The sequence below is a fragment of the Arachis stenosperma genome, chromosome 7 (assembly GCF_014773155.1).
Source record: "Arachis stenosperma cultivar V10309 chromosome 7, arast.V10309.gnm1.PFL2, whole genome shotgun sequence".
Classification (NCBI taxonomy): Eukaryota; Viridiplantae; Streptophyta; class Magnoliopsida; order Fabales; family Fabaceae; genus Arachis; species Arachis stenosperma.
Window position 1 is genome coordinate 39,214,383 of NC_080383.1, and position 16,979 is coordinate 39,231,361.

Genomic DNA, 16,979 nt, shown 5'->3' on the forward strand with positions numbered 1-16,979 from the left:
ATGAAATTCCACTTTAAATTGCTTACTTATGGTGTAAGAAAGTGCATAAAAACTAATGAAACAAGTGAAATTAGCTTGAGAAATGGGTATATGATGACTTGTCATCAGAGACCCTGAAAGCCAAGCTGGTCACAGCGCCAGTCATCTCTACACCAGATTGGACATTACCATTTGAACTAATATGTGATGCCAGTGACCATGCCATTGGTTCAGTGTTGGGACAGAGGCACAACAAGCTTCTGCACGTCATTTATTATGCTAGCCGTATTCTAAATGACGCATAGAAGAATTACACAACCACAGAGAAAGAGTTACTTGCAGTGGTTTATGCCATTGACAAGTTTAGATCCTATTTAGTAGGGTCAAAAGTGATTGTGTACACTGACCATGCTGCTCTTAAATACTTACTCACAAAGCAGGATTCAAAACCCAGGCTCATAAGGTGGGTGTTGCTTCTGCAAGAGTTTGACATAGAAATAAGAGACAGAAAAGGCACAGAGAACTAGGTAGCTGATCATCTGTCCCGAATAGAATCAGTAACTGGGGCGTCCCTCCCTTTTACTGAGATCTCTGAGACCTTTCCAGATGAGCAACTCTTTGCCATTCAGGAAGCTCCATGGTTTGCAGACATTGCAAATTATAAAGCTGTGAGGTTCATACCCCAGGAGTACAGCAGGGTGCAAAGAAAAAAATTAATTTCTGATGCCAAGTATTACCTATGGGATGAGCCATATCTCTTTAAGAGATGTACAGACGGAATGATCCGCAGATGTGTACCTAGAGAAGAAGCACAAAAGATCCTATGGCATTGCCATGGATCACAGTATGGGGGACATTTCGGAAGTGAGCGAACAGCCACTAAGGTCCTCCAATGTGGCTTCTACTGGCCTACGCTCTATAGAGATGCCCGAGAGTTTGTGCGTAACTGTGATAGTTGCCAAAGAGCTGGTAACTTGCCTCATGGGTACGCCATGCCTCAACAAGGGATCTTAGAGATTGAATTGTTTGATGTATGGGGTATTGATTTCATGTGTCCATTCCCACCATCATACTCAAACACTTACATTCTGGTGGCGGTGGACTATGTATCTAAATGGGTAGAAGCAATTGCCACACCCAATAATGATACTAAGACCGTGCTGAAATTCCTTCAGAAACACATCTTTAGCAGGTTTGGTGTTCCCAAAGTACTAATCAGTGATGGGGGCACTCACTTCTGCAATAAACAGCTGTACTCTACTATGGTCCGATATGGAATTAGCCACAAAGTAGCAACTCCGTATCATCCACAGACAAATGGGCAGGTTGAAGTCTCTAATAGAGAGCTAAAAAGAATCCTAGAACGGACTGTTATTGCCCGTAGAAAGGATTGGGCAAAGAGCTTGGATGATGCTCTGTGGGCATACAGAACAACATTCAAGACTCCTATAGGAACCTCTCCGTATCAACTTGTGTATGGGAAGGCCTGTCATCTGCCCGTGGAACTGGAACACAAAGCCTACTGGGCAACCAGATTCCTAAACATGGATGCTAAGCTAGCTGGTGAAAAAAGATTGCTCCAACTAAATGAGCTAGAGGAGTTCAGACTCAGTGCCTTTGAAAATGCAAAAATTTATAAGGAAAAGGCAAAGAAGTAGCATGACAAGAAGTTGTCATCCAGAGTCTTTGAGCAAGGACAAAAAGTTCTACTCTTCAACTCTAGGCTCAGACTATTCCCAGGAAGACTTAAATCCCGGTGGAGGGGCCCATATGTGATTACAGGAGTCTCACATATGGATATTTTGAGCTGAGGATATTGATTCTGACAAAAAGTTCATTGTTAATGGACAGAGAATCAAACATTATCTTGAAAGCAATTTTGAGTAGGAATGCTCAAAACTGAGGCTTGAATGAGTCTCAGTAAAGGTCCAGCTAAAGACAATAAAGAAGCGCTTGCTGGAAGGCAACCCAGTCATTAGCAGGTTATCTATTTTGTTCAAGTTTGATACATATTATGCAAGGTTGATCATCGAAATTGAAGGAATTCATAGAGTTACAGAAGGATTCAGTGAAAAAAAGCACAGAAAAGGAGCTTGCTGGCAAGAAAACGCCAGTAACGGGTACTCTGGGCGTTAAACGCCAGAATGGATACCATTATGGGTGTTTAACGCCAGTAAAGGTACCATTTTGGGCGTTAAATGCCAGAATGGGCACCATTCTGGGCGTTTAACGCCAGGTTTGCAGCATCCTGGGCGTTTAGCAAAACGCCCAGTGATGAAGGGGTTTCTGGCGTTTAACGCCAGCCAGGGTACCTGGCTGGGCGTTAAACGCCCATAATGGCCACCAAGTGGGCGTTAAACGCCAGAACGGATACCATTCTGGGCGTTTAACGCCAGAAAGGTAGGGGACAGAGATTTTGTTTTCCACTTCAAATTTTTTTAAACTTTCTTATTTTGATCCATCATTTTCTGCATAAACACATTACAAATTTTCATCATTCACCTTCAAATTTTAAAAATTAAACACTTATCTAAATCATTCTTCAAATCTCTTTCAAATCCCTTTCAAATCTTTTTCAAAAAAAATCAAATATCTTCTCAAATTTTTTCCATATCTTCTCAATTCTCCTTCAAAATTTTCGAAATTTTTTCCGTGATCACTAAGCCAAGATTTATCAAGATCATGGCTCCTAAGGGAAAACAAACCAATTCAAAAGGCAAGAAAGAGAATAATCCGAAGAATATTTGGAATGAAGAGAAGTTCTTAACCAAAGAACATGCAGACCATTACCACACAATAATGGGTCTGAGGTCAGTGATCCTGGAAGTCAGATTCGATCTGAAAGAAGATGAATACCCGGAGATCCAAGAGCAAATTCGAAATAGAGGATGGGAAGTTCTAACCAACCCTGAGACAAAGGTTAGAAGAAACATGGTTCAGGAATTCTACTCAAATCTGTGGCTGACAGATAAGCAGAGAATGACTGGAACTGCTTTTTATACCTAAAGAACCATGGTCAGAGGGAGAATTATTTACTTCCATCTGGACAAAATAAGAGAGGTCTTCAAATTGCCTCAACTACAAGATGATCCTGAATCCTTTAATAGGAGAATGGTGAGAGTAGATAAGGGGTTGGATCAAGTTTTAGAGGACATATGCCTCCCTGGAACTAAGTAGATGACCAATTCAAAAGGTGTTCTAAACCAACTCAAGAGGGGAGATCTCAAACCAGTCGCAAGAGGCTGGCTAGACTTCATTGGGCATTCTATTTTGCCCACTAGTAACCGTTCTGAGGTCACTATCAAGAGAGCAGTGATGATTCATTGCATTATGCTGGGAAAAGAAGTGGAGATTCATCATCTGATTGCTTGTGAGATTTACACAATTGCAAACAAGAACTCCATTGAAGCCAAACTGGCTTATCCAAGCTTAATCTCTTTACTATGTAAAGATGCTGGGGTGAGGATGGGAGTAGATGAATTCATTCCAATTGAACATCCAATCACCAAGAAGTCAATGGAAGGACAACTGCAAGATAACTCTATCAAAAGGAGGGCACAGAAATTCCTCCCTGAGCTTCCTGAATTTGACTACTAGGCCCGCCTAGAAGCATCTGTTGCCAAGCTGTAAGAAGCTATGGAACAAATTAAGGAAGAACAGCAGAATCAAAACTGCATGCTCTGCAAACTGCTGAAGGAACAAGAGAAGCAGGGGCGTGAGCTACAAGAGCTGAAGCGCCAGAAGCTCTCCCTTGAAGGGTCAAACACCCCACAAGTTGAGGGAGCATCCACTTCTCAAAATCAAGGTAGTTGAGTCCTAACTCTATGATAACCTCTATCATTAGGAATCAATTTTAGAGTCATTTAAATTTCTGTTTTTAATTTTTTGATTATTAGTCTTCTCTTATAATTATCTTTGAGTCTTGTTCTTATTTCATGATTAATAAAATTTAAGGTTTATGTCTTAAAGCTATGAGTGTCCTATGAATCCATCACCTCTCTTAAATGAAAAATGCTTTAATCCCAAAAGAACAAGAAGTACAGGATTCCGAATTCATCTCTGAAACTAGTTGAATTATTTTGATGTGGTGACAATACTTTTTGTTTTCTGAATGAATGCTTGAACAGTGCATATGTCTTTTGAATTTGTTGATTAAAGAATGTTAAACTTGTTGGCTCTTGAAAGAATGATGGAAAAGGAAAAATGTTATTGAGGATCTGAAAAATTATCAGATTGATTCTTGAAGCAAGAAAAAGCAGTTAATTCAAAAAAAATTTTAAAAAGTGATCCAAGGCAAAAAGAGTGTGCTTAAGAACCCTGGACACCTCTAATTGGGGACTCCAGCAAAGCTGAGTCACAATCTGAAAAGGTTTACCCAGTTAAGTGTCTGTGGCATGTATGTATCCGGTGGTAATACTGAAAGACAGAGTGCTTTGGGTCACAGCCAAGACTCATAAAGTAGCTGTGTTCAAGAATCATCATACTTAACTAGGAGAATCAATAACACTATCTGAATTCTGAATCCCTATAGATGTCAATCATTCTAAACTGCAAAGGATAAAGTGAGATGCTAAAACTGTTCAGAGGCAAAAAGTTACTAGTCCCGCTCATCTAATTAGAGCTAAGTTTCATTGATATTTTGGAGTCTATAGTATATTCTCTTCTTTTTATCTTATTTGATTTTCAATTGCTTGGGGACAAGCAACAATTTAAGTTTGGTGTTGTGATGAGCGGATAATTTATACGCTTTTTGGCATTGTTTTTAGTATGTTTTTAGTATGTTTTAGTTAGTTTTTATTATATTTTTATTAGTTTTTTGTTAAAATTAACTTTTCTGGGCTTTACTATGAGTTTGTATGTTTCTCTGTGATTTCAGGTATTTTCTGGCTGAAATTGAGGGACCTGAGCAAAAATCTGATTCAGAGGCTGAAAAGGACTGCAGATGCTGTTGGATTCTGACCTCCCTGCACTCGAAGTAGATTTTCTGGAGCTACAGAAACCCAATTGGCGCGCTCTCAATTGCGTTGGAAAGTAGACATCCTGGGCTTTCTAGCAATGTATAATAGTCTATACTTTGCCCGATATTTTATGGCCCAAACCGGCATTGCAATTCAGCTTCAGAATTCCCGGCGTTTAACGCCAGAACTGGCACAAAAATTGGAGTTAAACGCCCAAACTGGCATAAAAGCTGGCGTTTAACTCCAGGAAAAGTCTCTACACATGAAAGCTTCAATTCTCAGCCCAAGCACACACCAAGTGGATCCCGGAAGTAGATTTTTACGTCATTTACTCATTTTTGTATATCCTAGGTTACTAGTTCACTATTAATAGGACCTTTTGACATTGTATCTAGACCTCATGACACATTACACGTTTCTTATTGTATCTTATACGGCATGAGTCTCTAAACCCCATGGTTGGGGGTGAGGAGCTCTGCTGTGTCTTGATGGATTAATGCAATTACTACTGTTTTTCATTCAATCACGCTTGCTTCTATTCTAAGATATCACTTGTTCCTAAACTTGATGAATGTGATGATCCGTGACACTCATCATCATTCTCACCTATGAACGTGTGCCTGACAACCACCTCCGTTCTACCTTAGATTGAGTAGATATCTCTTGGATTCTTTAATCAGAATCTTCGTGGTATAAGCTAGAATTGATGACGGCATTCAAGAGAATCCGGAAGGTCTAAACCTTGTCTGTGGTATTCTGAGTAGGATTCAGGGATTGAATGACTATGACGAGCTTCAAACTCGCGATTGTGGGGCGTTAGTGATAGACGCAAAAGAATCACTGGATTCTATTCCGACATGATCGAGAACCGACAGATGAATAGCCGTGCTGTGACAGAGCGCGTTGAACATTTTCACTGAGAGGATGGGAGGTAGCCATTGACAACGGTGAAACCCTACATACAGCTTGCCATGGAAGGAGCCTTGTGTGTGTGAAGAAGAAGACAGTAGGAAAGCAGAGATTCAGAAGATAGAGCATCTCCAAAACCTCAACCTGTTCTCCATTACTGTAAAACAAGTATTTATTTCATGTTCTTCTACTTTTCACAATTAAACCTGAGAATTATTGATCTCCTGACTAAGAGTTACAAGATAACTATAGCTTGCTTCAAGCCGACAATCTTCGTGGGATCGACCCTTACTCACGTAAGGTATTACTTGGACGACCCAGTGCACTTGCTGGTTAGTTGTGCGGAATTGCAAAAGTGTGATTGCAATTTCGTGCACCATAAACATAAATGAAACTACATTAAAACAAGAATTGGTAGCTGAAATTAAAGAGAAATTAACTAAGAAAACCTAAATTCAGGAGAGAAGGGGGAGCTTCTCTCTCTAGAAAACTAAGACAAAAACATGGAAAAATCTAAACCTAATTGCTCCCCCCTTGCCTCCTCTTGGATTAGGGTTGAAATAGCTTCAGAAATGAGTTGGATTGGGTTTTGAAGGCCCAAAATATACTGCCAGCGAATTGCATTAGTGAGGTCACGTGTTGGGACCTGTGCGTACGCACACATCTATATATTAGCCTTGTAAACCTGAAATCACTCAACAAATATATCAAGGCATCAAATAGAATTAAAGTGAATAAAATTTAGCAAATAAGGGTCTAAAAAGCATGTTTTCACTTTTAAGCACAATTTAGGGAGAATTAACAAAACCATGCTATTTCATTGAATAAGTGTATGGAAAGTTGATAAAATCCACCCAATTAGAGCAAATAAATACCATGAAATGTGGATTTATCACATTCCCACACTTAAATAATAGCATGTCCTCATGCTAAACTCAAGAAAGAAACAAGGGGTATTACATTTATTCAATGCAAGGAAACTACCTATATGCAATCTATCTACATGAATGCAACCACTTAGTCAAGATAAATCAATTTCCAAGAATACATATATAAACATAAGGGCTAAAGCAATAACAATAAAATCAAATCCACAATTGAATTGAGTTATTGAAAAGAGTTAACAACTTGCAAGAAAGGAGATAATCAAAGGCAGAAACATAGATTTTGAGCAATCGAACCCCTCACCGAATGTGTATACACTCTAATCGCTTAAGTGTTTAAGGTTGATTCACTCAATTCTCTTCTAATCATGCTTTCTAAGATTTGTTTTTCATCTAACAATCAACAATTATTCAATGTATTCATACAAATATCATGAGGACTTTTCATAGGTTGTAATGGGGCTATGGTTAAGGTAAGGATGCATATGGTTAAGTGAGTTTGAAATTTGAATCTTTGACTAACTTAAGTTCTCATCTAACCTACATAACAACCTATACAATTCAAATGCAAACCTAACTACCCATTCCTTACTCTTCCACATACTCATGCATTCTTTTCAATTCTCATCTCATATGCATTGTTCTTATTACTCTACTTTGGGGCATTCTGTCCCCTTTTTATTGCTTTCTTTTTCTATTTTTTCCTTTTTTTTCTTTTTTTCATTTTCATTTTTTTAATACGAAATATATACAAGAGTGTCAATGCATATGATTTTAAGTATTTAATGCATGAGCATGTACCTAATTTCCAAGATTTTCAACAAAAATACACTTTTATTTCAACCAATGTTCCCAAGCTTTCGCACACTTATATCATGCACACTCTCACTATGCTAAGCTAATCAAAGATCCAAATAAGGGACATTTATTGTTTTTTACTTAGGTGGTAGTGATGTGCTAAATTTAAGAACAAAAGAAGATTAAAACAGGCTCAAAGTTGGTTAATGGTAGCACAAATCCCCACACTTTCGTACTGTTGTACCAGCAAGTGCATTGGGTCGTCCAAGTAATACTTGAGTGAGTCAGGGTCGATCCCATGAGGATTGTGGCTTGAAGCAAGCTATGGTTATCTTGCATGTCTTAGTCAAGCAGATCAGAAGGTTAATAGATAAATATTTGTGAGATTATTATAATAGGGTGTTAATACTTTAAGGATAAAGTTGAGAGTTGGAGTTGCTTTGTCTTTTTGAATTAACTCTGGTACTACTATCTTCTTTGCTTGTGAATGATCTTCTTCTATGGCAGGCTGTATGTGATCAAAGACATTGCCCATGGTCATTGATCTCCTCTGCTCCAGATCAAACGCCATTGCCCGTGGTCATTCAATCTGACGGAGGGTGAACCTCTAGCAATTCATTCTCTTGGCGATCCTACTCAAAACGCCACAGACAAGGTCGAATCTTCCGGATCACAGAATGCTGCTTCTATGGATTCTAGCCTATACCATGGAAACCCTAATCTCCCCGAAAATCGGCTGAACTGGTATCTCAAGAAGTTCCCAACAATGTCATGGATTAGTCGTCTGAGAGATGTATAAACATAGCTATTGGTTCGTGCTTTTTGGCCACGTATTCACATGAACCCAAGTAGACACGGGTGTTTGTCAGGCATGTTCATCTTAATGTGATGAACAAAACTGATTGTCTGATCATCCTATTCACCATAATGAAGATTATATATACATCTTAGAAGTAAATCAAACACGGATCGAAGAAAAAACAGTATTACTTTTATTAATTCATAGGACTCAACAGGGCTCCTCCCCTCAACCTAGGAGGTTTAGAAACTCATACTGAAGTAAAATACAAAGTAAATGTGTATGCTATGCGAAGATGATGATTAAAGGTTTGAATTACATAAATTTAATCCCTTAAATACTAAACAGATGACTAGTAAGGGTAAAACAATATATTTAGCGCTAAAATCCACTTCAAGGACCCACTTTGTGAGTGTTTGGGCTGAGATTTGATGAGATTCTTGTGCTATGAGGTCCCATTGGGTGTTTGGACGCTGGTTTCTGCTTTTGGGCGCTGGACGCCAGGAAGGGGGCAGGAAGCTGGCATTAGACGCCAGTTGTGGGCCTTCTAATCCGAAGCAAAGTATGGACTACTGTACGTTGCTGGAAAGCTCTGGAAGTCAGCTTTTCATAGCTTTTAAGAGCCCTCCATTTGGACTTCTGGAGCTCTAGAAAAACTCTTTCGAGTGCAGGTAGGTCAGATTTGGACAGCATCTGCAGTGCTTTCTCTATCTCTAAATCAGACTACAGCCCTAACTCCTCAATTTCAGGCAGGAAATACCTAAAATTGTAAAAAAAACACAAAAACTTATAGTAGAATCCAAAAATGTGAATTTAACACTAAAACCTATAAAAACTTAATAAAAACTAAATAAAACACACTAAAAACTATATGAAAATGATGTCAAAAAGCGTATAAAATATCCGCTCAACACAACACCGAACTTAAACCATTGGTTGTCTCTAAGAAACTAAAAACACAGTAGGATGGAAAAGAAAATTAAGATAAAATAAATTTCTAAGTTTTCAATGAAGCTTAGTTACAATTAGATGAGCGGGACTTAGTAGCTTTTTGCTTCTGAATAGTTTTGGCATCTCACTATCCATTGAAACTTTGAATGGTTGGCATCTTTAGGAACTTAAAATTCAGATGATATTATTGACTCTCCTAGTTAAGCTCTTTTTTATTCTTGAACATAGCTTTTAGAGTCTTGGCCGTGACTCTAAGCACTCTGTTGTCTAGTATTACCACCGGATACATTCATGCCACAGACACTTTAACTGGGTGAACCTTTTCAGATTGTGACTCAGCTTTACTAGTGTCCCCAGATAGAGGTGTCCAGAGTTCTTAAGCACACTCTTTTGCTTTGGACCACGACTTTAACCGCTCAATCTCAAGCTTTTCACTTGACATCTTCATGCCAGAAGCACATGGTTAGGGACAGCTTGTTTGAGCCGCTTAGGCCAGGATTTTATTCCTTTGTGCCCCCTAACCACTGATGCTCAAAGCCTTGGGCCCTTTTACCATTGCCTTTTGTTTTAAAGAGTTATTGGCTTTTTGCTCTTGCCTTTTGGTTTAAAGAGCTTTTGGCCTTTTCTGCTTGCTTTTTTTTTCTTTCTTTTTATTTTTCTTCTTTTTTTTTCGCATGCAAGCTTTTTCTTTTTCTTTTTCTTTTTGCTGCTTTTTCTTGCTTCAAGAATCAATTTTATTAATTTTTCAGATTACCAATAATACTTTTCCTTTTTCCTTATTCTTTCAAGAGCCAACATTCTAAAATCACAACTTAAAATATGCATTGTTTATTTCATTCATTCAAAAAAAAAAAGCAATGACACCACATCAACATAATTAAACTACTCTTATTTTAAACTTAAAATTCATGCATTGGTGCACGAAATTGTGATCAATACTTTTCAAAACATAATCAACCCCTAGTAATGGCTCCAAAGACTTGGTGCTCAATACCATGGCATAAACACAACTTCGCACAACTAACCAGCAAGTGCACTGGGTCGTCCAAGTAATAAACCTTACGTGAGTAAGGGTCGATCCCACGGAGATTGTTGCTATGAAGCAAGCTATGGTCACCTTGTAAATCTCAGTCAGGCAGACTCAAATGGGTATAGTGATGAACGAAAATAACATAAAAGATAAAGATAGGGATACTTATGTATATCATTGGTGTAAGAGCTTCAGACAAGTGTATGAAGATGCCTTCCCTTCCGTCTCTCTGCTTTCCTACTGTCTTCATCCAATCCTTCTTACTCCTTTCCATGGCAAGCTCGTGTAGGGTTTCACCGTTGTCAATGGCTACCTCCCATCCTCGCAGTGAAAGCTAATGCACGCACTCTGTCACAGTACTGCCAATCACCGGTGTGGTTCCCTCCCCTACCGGAATAGAATCCCTCTTTTGCGTCTGTCACTAACGCCCAGTAGGTTACAGGTTTGAAGCACGTCACAGTCATTCAATCATTGAATCCTACTCAGAATACCACAGACAAGGTTTAGACCTTCCGGATTCTCTTGAATGCCGCCATCAGTTCTCGCCTATACCACGAAGACTCCGATTAAAGAATCCAAGAGATATTCACTAAGCCTCATATGCTTGTAGAACAAGAATGGTTGTCAGTCACCTTGTTCATGCGTGAGAATGATGATGAGTGTCACAGATCATCACATCCATCAAGTTGAAGAACAAGTGATATCTTGGAACAAGAACAAACGGAATTGAATAGAAGAACAATAGTAATTGCATTAATACTTGAGGTACAGCAGAGCTCCACACCTTAATCTATGGTGTGTAGAAACTCCACCGTTGAAAATACATAAGAACAAGGTCTAGGCATGGCCGAATGGCCAGCCTCCCAAATGATCTAAGATAGCATAAAATTAGAAGATAGCTACCCAGATTCGCCTCTAAATACAATAGTAAAAGGTCCTACTTATAGAAAACTAGTAGCCTAAGGTGTACAAAGATGAGTAAATGACATAAAAATCCACTTCCGGGCCCACTTGGTGTGTGCTTGGGCTGAGCAATGAAGCATTTTCGTGTAGAGACTTCTCTTGGAGTTAAACGCCAGCTTTTATGCCAGTTTGGGCGTTTAACTCCCAATTAGGTGCCAGTTCCGGCGTTTAACGCTGGAATTTCTGTAGGTGACTTTGAACGCCGGTTTGGGCCATCAAATCTTGGGCAAAGTATGAACTATCATATATTGCTGGAAAGCCCAGGATGTCTACTTTCCAACGCCGTTGAGAGCGCGCCAATTGGGCTTCTATAGCTCCAGAAAATCCACTTCGAGTGCAGGGAGGTCAGAATCCAACAGCATCTGCAGTCCTTTTCAGTCTCTGAATCAGATTTTTGCTCAGGTCCCTCAATTTCAGCCAGAAAATACCTGAAATCACAGAAAAACACACAAACTCATAGTAAAGTCCAGAAAAGTGAATTTTAACTAAAAACTAATAAAAATATACTAAGAACTCAACTAAAACTACTAAAAACATACTAAAAACAATGCCAAAAAGCGTACAAATTATCCGCTCATCACAACACCAAACTTAATTTGTTGCTTGTCCCCAAGCAACTAAAGATCAAATAAGATAAAAAGAAGAGAATATGCAATGAACTCCAAAAACATCTATGAAGATCAGTATTAATTAGATGAGCGGGGCTTTTAGCTTTTTGCCTCTGAACAGTTTTGGCATCTCACTTTCTCCTTTGAGACTCAGAATGATTGGCTTCTTTAGGAACTCAGAATCCAGATAGTGTTATTGATTCTCTTAGTTAAGTATGATGATTCTTGAACACAGCTATTTATTGAGTCTTGGCTGTGGCCCAAAGCACTCTGTCTTCCAGTATTACCACCGGATACATACATGCCACAGACACATAATTGGGTGAACCTTTTCAGATTGTGACTCAGCTTTGCTAAAGTCCCCAATTAGAGGTGTCCAGGGTTCTTAAGCACACTCTTATTGCCTTGGATCACAACTCTTTTTCTTTTCTTCTTTTTTTTTCGGTTTTTTTTTTTCGTTTGCTTCTTCTTCTTTTTTTTTTTCTTTGTATTCACTGCTTTTTCTTGCTTCAAGAATCAGTAACATGTCTCCTTTTTCATCATTCTTTCAAGAGCCAACATTCATGAACCACAAATTCAAAAGACATATGCACTGTTCAAGCATACATTCAGAGAACAAAAGTGTTGCCACCACATCAAAATAATTAAACTGTTATAAAATTCAAAATTCATGCAATTCTTTTCTTTTTCAATTAAGAACAATGTTTATTTAAGAAAGGTGATGGATTCATAGGACATTCATAACTTTAAGGCATAGACACTAAGATACTAATGATCATAAGACACAAACATAGATAAACATAAGCACTAAAATTCGAAAAACAGAAGAATAAAGAACAAGGAAATCAAGGAACGGGTCCACCTTAGTGATGGCGGCTCTTCCTTCCTCTTGAAGGTCCTATGGAGTGCTTGAGCTCCTCAATGTCTCTTCCTTGCCTTTGTTGCTCCTCTCTCATGATTCTTTGATCTTCTCTAATTTCATGGAGGAGAATGGAGTGTTCTTGATGCTCCACCCTTAGTTGTCCCATGTTGGAACTCAATTCTCCTAGGGAGGTGTTTAGTTGCTCCCAATAGTTTTGTGGAGGAAAGTGCATCCCTTGAGGCATCTCAGGGATCTCATGATGAGAGGGATCTCTTGTGTGCTCCATCCTTTTCTTGGTAATGGGCTTATCCTCATCAATGGTGATGTCTCCCTCTATGTCAACTCCAACTGAATAACAGAGGTGACAAATGAGGTGAGGAAAGGCTAACCTTGCTAAGGTAGAGGACTTATCCGCCACCTTGTAGAGTTCTTGGGCTATAACCTCATGAACTTCCACTTCTTCTCCAATCATGATGCTATGGATCATGATGGCCCGGTCTAAAGTAACTTCGGACCGGTTGCTAGTGGGAATGATTGAGCGTTGGATGAACTCCAACCATCCTCTAGCTACGGGTTTGAGGTCATGCCTTCTCAATTGAACCGGCTTGCCTCTTGAATCTCTCTTCCATTGTGCGCCCTCTTCACATATGATTGTGAGGACTTGGTCCAACCTTTGATCAAAGTTGACCCTTCTTATGTAAGGATGTTCATCTCCTTGCATCATAGGCAAGTTGAACGCCACCCTCACACTTTTCGGACTAAAATCCAAGTATTTCCCCCGAACCATAGTAAGATAATTCTTTGGATCCGGGTTCATACTTTGATCATGGCTCTTGGTGATCCATGCATTGGCATAGAACTCTTGAACCATCAAGATTCCAACTTGTTGAATGGGGTTGGTAAGTACTTCCCAACCTCTTCTTTGGATCTCATGGCGGATCTCCGGATATTCACCCTTTTTGAGTGAAAAGGGGACCTCGGGGATCACCTTCTTCAAGGCCACAACTTCATAGAAGTGGTCTTGATGCACCCTTGAGATGAACCTATCCATCTCCCATGACTCGGAGGTGGAAGCTTTTGCCTTCCCTTTCCTCTTTCTAGAGGTTTCTCCGGCCTTGGATGCCATAATGGTTATGGAAAAACGAAAAAGCAACGCTTTTACCACACCAAACTTAAAATGTTTGCTCGTCCTCGAGCAAAAGAAGAAAGAAGAGAGTAGAAGAAGAAGAAATGAGGAAGAGGGAGATGGTGGTGTATTCGGCCAAGGAGGGGGAGAAGTGGTGTTTTGGTTGTGTGAAAATGAAGGAGTGAAGAAGGGTATATATAGGAGAGAGGGGAGATGGGGTTCGGCCATATTGGGTGGGTTTGGGAGGGAAAGTGGTTTGAATTTGAAGGGTGAGGTTGGTGAGGTTTTATGAAGGATGGATGTGAGTGGTGAAGAGAAAGATGGGATTTGATAGGTGAAGGGGTTTTGGGGAAGAGGTATTGAGGTGATTGGTGAATGGGGGAAGAAGAGAGAAAGTGGTGGTGGGGTTGGTGGGGATCCTGTGGGGTCCACAGATCCTGTGGTGTCAAGGAAAAGTCATCCCTGCACCAAATGTTGCTCAAAATCACGTTTTGAGCCATTTCTGGCGTTAAACGCCGGGCTGGTGCCCATTCCTGGCGTTTAACGCCAGGTTCTTGCCCTTTTCTGGCGTTTAACGCCAGTCTGGTGCCCCTTTCTGGCGTTAAACGCCCAGAATGGTGCCAGACTGGCGTTAAACGCCCAACTGCTAGGTTTACTGGCGTTTAAACGCCAGCAACATCTTCCTCCAGGGTGTGCAGTTTTTCTTCCTGTTTTTCATTTTGTTTTTGCTTTTTCAATGGATTTTGTGACTTCTTATGATCATCAACCTACAAAAAACATAAAATAACAAAAGAAACTATATAAATTATAATCATTGGGTTGCCTTCCAACAAGCGCTTCTTTAATGTCAGTAGCTTGACAGAGGGCTCTCATGGAGCCTCACAGATACTCAGAGCAATGTTGGAACCTCCCAACACCAAACTTAGAGTTTGAATGTGGGGGTTCAACACCAAACTTAGAGTTTGGTTGTGGCCTCCCAACACCAAACTTAGAGTTTGACTGTGGGGGCTCTGTTTGTCTCTGATTTGAGAGAAGCTCTTCATGCTTCCTGTCCATGGTGACAGAGGGATATCCTTGAGCCTTAAACACAAAGGATTCTCCATTCACTTGAATGATCAGTTCACCTCTATCAACATCAATCACAGCCTTTGCTGTGGCTAGGAAGGGTCTGCCAAGGATGATGGTTTCATCCATGCACTTCCCAGTCTCTAGGACTATGAAATCAGTAGGAATGTAATGGTCTTCAACCTTTACCAAAACATTCTCTACAAGTCCATGAGCTTGTTTTCTTGAGTTGTCTGCCATCTCTAGTGAGATTTTGGCAGCTTGTACCTCAAAGATCCTTAGCTTCTCCATTACTGAGAGAGGCATGAGGTTTACACTTGACCCTAAGTCACACAGAGCCTTCTTGAAGGTCATGGTGCCTATGGTACAAGGTATGGAAAATTTCCCAGGATCTTGTTTCTTTTGAGGTAATTTCTGCCTAGACAAGTCATCCAGTTCTTTGGTGAGCAAAGGAGGTTCATCCTCCCAAGTCTCATTTCCAAATAACTTGTCATTTAGCTTCATGATTGCTCCAAGGTATTTAGCAACTTGCTCTTCAGTGACATACTCATCCTCTTCAGAGGAAGAATACTCATCAGAGCTCATGAAAGGCAGAAGTAAGTCCAATGGAATCTCTATGGTCTCATTTTGAACCTCAGATTCCCATGGTTCCTCATTGGGGAACTCATTGGAGGCTAGTGCACGCCCATTGAGGTCTTCCTCAGTGGCGTTCACTGCCTCTCCATCCTCTCCAGATTCGGCCATATTGATGGCCTTGCACTCTCCTTTTGGATTTTCTTCTGTGTTGCTTGGGAGAGTACTTGGAGGGAGTTCAGTAACTTTCTTGCTCAACTGTCCCACTTGTCCTTCCAAATTCCTAATGGAAGACCTTGTTTCATTCATGAAACTTTGAGTGGTTTTAATTAGATCAGAGACCATGGTTGCTAAGTCAGAGGGGTTCTGCTTAGGATTCTCTGTCTGTTGCTGAGAAGATGATGGAAAAGGTTTGCCATTGCTAAACCTGTTTCTTCCACCATTGTTACTATTGAAACCTTGTTGAGGTCTCTCTTGATTCTTCCATGAGAAATTTGGGTGATTTCTCCATGAAGAATTATAGGTGTTACCATAGGGTTCTCCTAGGTAATTCACCTCTTCCATTGAGGGGTTCTCAGGATCATAAGCTTCTTCCTCAGATGAAGCCTCCTTAGTACTGCTTGGTGCATTTTGCATTCCAGACAGACTTTGAGAAATCAAATTGACTTGTTGAGTCAATATCTTGTTCTGAGCTAGTATGGCATTCAGAGTGTCAATCTCAAGAACTCCTTTCTTCTGACTAGTCCCATTGTTCACAGGATTTCTTTCAGAAGTGTACATGAATTGGTTATTTGCAACCATTTCAATTAGCTCTTGAGCCTCTGTAGGCGTCTTCTTCAGATGAAGAGATCCTCCAGCAGAGCTATCCAAAGACATCTTGGATAGTTCAGAGAGACCATCATAGAAAATACCTATGATGCTCCATTCAGAAAGCATGTCAGAAGGACATTTTCTGATTAACTGTTTGTATCTTTCCCAAGCTTCATAGAGGGATTCTCCATCCTTCTGTCTGAAGGTTTGGACTTCCACTCTAAGCTTTCTCCATCTTTGTGGTGGAAAGAACTTTGCCAAGAAGGCATTGACTAGCTTTTCCCAAGAGTCCAGGCTTTCTTTAGGTTGAGAGTCCAACCATATCCTAGCTCTGTCTCTTACAGCAAAAGGGAATAGCATCAGTCTATAGACCTCAGGGTCAACCCCATTAGTCTTGACTGTGTCACAGATTTGCAAGAATTCAGCTAAAAACTGATGAGGATCTTCCATTGGAAGTCCATGGAACTTGCAATTCTGTTGCATTAGAGAAACCAATTGAGGCTTAAGCTCAAAGTTGTTTGCTCCAATGGCAGGGATAGAGATGCTTCTCCCATAAAAATTAGGAGTAGGTGCAGTAAAGTCACCCAGCACCTTCCTTGCATTGTTTGCATTATTGTTGTTTTCGGCTGCCATGTCTTCTTCTTCTTTGAAGAATTCGGTCAGG

The 16,979-nt window shown here is 40.0% G+C and overlaps 1 non-coding gene across 1 annotated transcript; it reads left to right on the top strand.

Moving 5' to 3' along the window:
• The first annotated feature begins 16,435 nt into the window (after positions 1-16,435).
• Positions 16,436-16,543, top strand: LOC130942933 (small nucleolar RNA R71). Its single transcript, XR_009071477.1, has one exon. It is a non-coding gene; the product is annotated as a small nucleolar RNA R71 (small nucleolar RNA).
• The last annotated feature ends 436 nt before the right edge of the window (positions 16,544-16,979 follow it).